The sequence below is a fragment of the Gadus macrocephalus genome, chromosome 14, assembly GCF_031168955.1.
Source record: "Gadus macrocephalus chromosome 14, ASM3116895v1".
Classification (NCBI taxonomy): domain Eukaryota; kingdom Metazoa; phylum Chordata; class Actinopteri; order Gadiformes; family Gadidae; genus Gadus; species Gadus macrocephalus.
Genome location: NC_082395.1, coordinates 13,278,960 through 13,284,999, shown reverse-complemented (window position 1 = coordinate 13,284,999; position 6,040 = coordinate 13,278,960).

Sequence of the window (6,040 nt, the reverse complement as noted above, 5' to 3'; positions counted from 1 at the left end):
GAATGCCAGGAATGCTTTTGTCGGCTGCCTCTGCTGTCTTGTGTAGATTATATCAGACATCTTGCATGGTTCTTATTACAAACTCAAGGTTGTATATGAACAGCTTTACTGAACCTGAAATGTGACCAGTGAACTACAGAGTTGCTGAATGTATTACCAATCAGAATCAGAGGATTTCTCTGGTTCAGGGATGTGTGGACCTCACTCTAAGTTCTCCCATTATTATGGAATCTTGGTGAAGGCATGTGGAGGAAGTGGAGGTGGAGGGGAAGGGGGAGGAGGAGGTGGTTTATGGGATGTTTGGATGGCAGGGAGCCCTTGCTGAGGACGGGGAGGATGGCCAAATAGGGAGAAATTCTTAACCGTACAGAATTTTACTATTGCATCTTTTGCCCATTGCTTGAACACGTTTTGCAAAACTTGGCTCATTGTGTCAAACCTCAACACACAAGCAAATAATACAAAACACTGAGAAATATACCATTCACATCTATGTCAAATTGAAACTCTTCTATGGAAACCTAACAATCCTTTGTCAAAATCAAAAAATCAAATACTCAATACTGTACATTGCTGTACAGTACTTTATAGTGCAGTTAATTCAGTTTAAGCAAAAAAATAAATAAAAATTCACTACTGTACTGTATTGTGCTTGGGTAGGCTTATGGATCCTCGCCTTGTGTGCCGAATCCATCGATGGATCGACCTCACTTCAATGTCTCCGCATGCGGCCTGTTCCATCGCCTGCAGAAGGGGCATGCGGTTGGCGGTCATATACACGCCATCTTCAAGACGAAAAAAAATACTTGGATAGGGTTTAGAAATTACGAGTAAGTATACTACTTCAAATTGATAATGGATGGTGAACCAGTTCCGAACCAGAAAAGCCTGATAGAAACTAACATTATCCCAGACAACAACAAACCTGGGCTGCTCTGATCTGTCCTGGACAGCTGCATCATGAAGTGCATCTAGAAGTGGGTATTGTAGGAACCTATTTTAACATGATGGTGCGGTTACCCTCGAAGGCTTATGGCGGCACACAATGATATATTTCCCCTGTGCTGCCCCGGGACGTGCACAATTTTCCTTAGGCCATTTTGTAGCTGGCTGATTGGTGTTCAGTTTTGTAAGTAAGTGTTTTCAGGTGTGTATCTAAGTATTAGGTAGAGTAACAAAAACTTCTAGCTGTGTTACTTTGGTCTAAGCATGTGTCTATAATGTTATAATGTTGTAATTTATACAGTACCTCCAGAATTCACCTTATATAATGCAGGAAAATTACTACCCTATACAATAGACCGTTAAAATATACTATAATCAACACCCAAATTCACATAGACACACATGCACACACACACACATACACACACCTACACCCACATCCACACCCACACCCACACATACACACAACAATGGGATTTACGTGCAGGCCATGCCAAGAGCAGCACCTGTAGCCTCCATTGTTTCACTGCATGTTGCAGCTTCAGCAAACGGCTGTTTCCAATTACTAGTCTGACCAGAGTTAAAACATACACAAACATACAAATGCACACGCACATGCACTAACACGCGTCTTCTGTTGTTCAGGGAGTGTTTATCTGTTGAGGTAAGAGCCTGACTGACGGTTGGCTGCTCGCAAAAGCAAAACCCTGATATGGAATTTAACTTCCCAGAATGCCTTGCTGCCCAGACCCAGATCTTCATCTTGTAAAACGCTATTAAATAGACGAAGACCCACTACAGTTTTTGCCCGTTGTTTGAACACGTTTTGCAAAACTTGGCTCATTGTGTCAAAACTCTACTCACAAGCAAATAAGACACAACAGTGCTATCGATGCCCAACAATCCTGTGTCATAATCTCACTCTGATGACAAAATGATACACACTTGCATCATATGAATATACTTTCAGATCAGCAGCAACACACTAGTCGACTTTATATAAAACACTGCATTCTTTTATGTTCACTGTTTTTGTCAGTTCCGCAGAAGACACGTTTTCATAACAACTAAAAAAGCATTGGTCACAGTGCTCAGATACTCGACTACAGTAGATAATCTGTTAAGGACTTAACATCGCTACATTTTTCTAACTCTAACCCCCCCCCTCTATCCTCTACCTACATTCCCCCTCCTTCCCCTGCCTTCTGTCTTTGTTAAAAAGACTACTTAAGGTGGATTTAGGAAGTACATACCATGCACATAGCAAATGTAGAATATACACATCTTACCTCATCTTCGACACAGCACATACACAACACATAGTAAACGTAAAACATGCAGTACATACAAAACATGTAGTACATGGAAGTGCACTAGTAAAAGTTGTACCAAAGTTGAACACTGAGCCTTTGCAACCCCAGGCCATATTGTTATGCTTCAAACGTCTTCCCTTTCTCCCCTTAGCAAACAGCTTTACCCTCTCTCTTTATATCTCCCTCTCCTTTTTTCTATTTCACTTTCACTCTCTCTCTGTCTCTCTGCTACTCTGTCTTTCATCCCCCGTCCCTCTCTTTTCCGGCTCTTTATTCCTCTTGATCACTCGCTCTCTCCTTCCCTCTTTCCCAAATCTCACTCCCTCTTTCCATCTATTTTTCTCTCTCCGTATCTCTGTCATATTCACTCTCTCCCTCTCTTCTTCTCAATATTCTCTGTCTCTCCTTTCCTCTTATTTTTCCCTCCACCCCGCTTTATCACTATCCATCTTCCTCCCTCTCTTCCTCACCTCTGTCTCTCGCCCTCTCTCTGTCTCTCTCATTCAGTACTTCAGGCGTGAGTTTGATCTGACATGAATGATTCATAATAACGCAAGAAGGCATGAGCACACACACACACACACACACACACACACACACACACACACACACACACACACACACACACACACACACACACACACACACACACACACACACACACACAGACAGACACACACGCACACACACAAACGCAGATACCAGACATACCATACCAGAACACTTTGGAGTAAAGAATGTAACAGAGCCGCTCTCCTGTAGCCATTACAACGTAAAACACATGTGTGTACATACACACACACAGACCCGCACTCATACAAGCCCACACAAACAAACACACATACACACACACACATCAAACCACACACACACACACACACACACACACACACACACACACACACACACACACACACACACACACACACACACACACACACACACACACACACACACACACACACACACACACACACACACAAGCAAACATACACTAACAGAGCACGCATACACACAAAAACAAAGACTAATGTTAAAGGGGACATATTATGAAAACAACACTTTTCCTGGCATTTGGGGTGTTGTTTTGGGTCTCTGGTGTTTCCACACGCATACAAACTTTGAAAACAGTCAGGGTTAGGGTTCGATTTTTTGAGTGAGATATGCATTTCTGAAAGTACCTCGCCTACAGTTACCAAACGCCTACAGTTTCCCCTCCAATCAGAGCATAGCTAAGATTTTGTGGACCAGCTGACGAGCAGCTCCGGCGGGGGGAACTCGGCGGCAGCCCGGCATCTCAGCTCCGGGAGTATAACCCCTTTCTCTGTCGGATGGCCGCCGAGCTACCCCCCGCCGGAGCTGCCGCCGAAGCTTCGGTGGCAGCTCCGGCGGAGGAGAAATGGAGGAGAAAGGGATTTTACTCCCGGAGCTGAGCTGCCGGACTGCTGCCGAGCTACCCCCGCTGGACTGCCGTCCGGCCGCCAGTCCGGCCACCGTCGAAGCCGTCCGGTGGTGTACTCCGGGGGCTGAACAGGTCCGGCGGGGGTAGGTCTCAGGGGCAGTCCGGCAGCTCAGCTCACGGAGTACAATTCCTTTCTCCTCCATGTAGTGGTTCATGGCCAAAGTTCCTTTCCCCAATACTTGTCAACCATGGCCGAGATATCCCCCACTAAGAGTCTTTACTTTTTGTGGAAGTACCAGCAGAGCCGGCGCTGGCCGTTTCGGCGCCCTAGGCGACTCGAAATCAACTTGCGCCCTGGACAAGGTCTTCCGAGCGCGCGGGGGGGGGGCTACGGTGACGGTTTTGGGCCGCCCTGGCGATTGCTCCCGCGCCCCCTCCCTTCTCCGTTCGCGTCGTATATTTTAATTGACTGATTAAGGGCGCCCCCAACGCATTTGTCGCCCTAGGCGGTCGCCTACCTCGCCTATGCAGAGTGCCGGCCCCTAGTACCAGAGACGTCAGACGCAGTCGTTATGATTCATAATATCATCCGAGGCCCACATAGCTTTTGGCTGTGATATTAGATATAATATTAGATGAATATCCATACATAATATAGTATTATATTATATAGAAATAGAGCTCCAGGAGTCCGCGAACGGCAACAATCCCTTCTCCTCCATGCTGTGGTTCAGTCTGACAGCTCATTGGTCAATGGGCAGCAGCTCATTTGCATTAAAGCTACAGACACCAGAAACAGCGCATTCTGAAGGGACAGAAACAGAGGGGACTAGCGGTAGGCGAGATTGTCGAGAAAAGCTATTTCCAGCAAACAGCTTCAAAAGCATGTTTTCTGGAACTCAAATACAATGTTTACTTGTTAGGAAAACACCATAATATGTCTCCTTTAATAGACAAATTACACCCTGGATAATATCTACAAAAATTAGTAATTTCCACACACACACACACACACACACACACACACACATACATGATGCTCCTTGATTGTGTATTAGTACCAGAGGAAGATTTCCCACAGCTGATTACATGTTGAGCGAGTAGGATTGACTGCACAAGAACCTCATAGAAAATATATCCTCCTGTGTGAGCGTGTGTTTACGTGTGTAATGCAGGGTTGTATGTAAGTGTCAGTGAGTGTTTGAGCGTGTGTGTGTGTGCGTGTGTGTGTTTGTGTGTGTGTGTGTGTGTGTGTATGTGTGTATGTGTGTGTGTTTGTATGTTGTATTTAACAGTGTTACTGAGTGACTCCATCTGGTCAGGATGAGCAAGAAAACTAAAAAATACCCCAAAAGAACTACAGTCACCATTAAAACACTAAACTGCCGCCACATATTGCATTGTCGCAATAATATTTATTACAAAACACCCTGACAGTTTATATGCTGTAAAGTCACATGATTGCTGGATCACGGGCTGTTTGTTTTTGTGTCCAACCGAGTCAAACAGAGTTGAGTTGAGTGGTTGCAGGAAGAGAACAGTAGAAACAAGAGTTAGTGCTGGAGGACAGAGAGTTTGTCGTGTTTTGGAAAGCATAGTTTAGTGTTATCTGAAATATTCAGATAACTATGAGTTAGACTTGGTTGGACAACAAACGACAAACAGATCAAACGTGATGAAGTGAAAGGTAAAGAAGCAAATGACATTTCTCTGTATGGATCTTTCCATCTCGATATAACCAGCACATTAAGTCAGTGGGAAAAAAACAGCACATGAGAGGATTGATGGGGCGCTATTGCCCCAAAGGATTAAATTGCAGCCCCTTCTCGAGGATAACTGCTGCAGCATTCTCACTCAATACTGGACCAACCTAAAAGGACCGTTGTCCGCACTAGTCCCTCAGACTGAAAATCATCGGAAAAAGGCGTTTACATGTCTGAGAGATACTTTAAAAAGTTACCTCGTAACCCGCATGAAAAACAAACATTTCCAGCCAACAACATCTAACCTAATTGTTGACCTCTCCTGTGTCCACAGCGCAGGAGTTTTCCATGAACTCCATGGCAGATGGCCCCAACACAACCGCCCCTTACATCGAAAAACATTACTGAGTTTCCACAACTGATTGATTAGAGGCAATGTCACAGCAACAATATATAGTGGGGTATGTAGTGCGGTTTGGTCGAGGTCAAGCTGGGGGGAGGCCTCTTGGCATCCTGAGAGGCCCCTTCGTTATGTATGGGGGGCCAGGGTCATCAAACAGACACACACACACACACACACACAGACGCAGTCACATATATAAACGCACACTTACACAGACACACATATACAAGCAAACACACACCTATATATGGGGTCTTCAGGGTGTACACTCAGA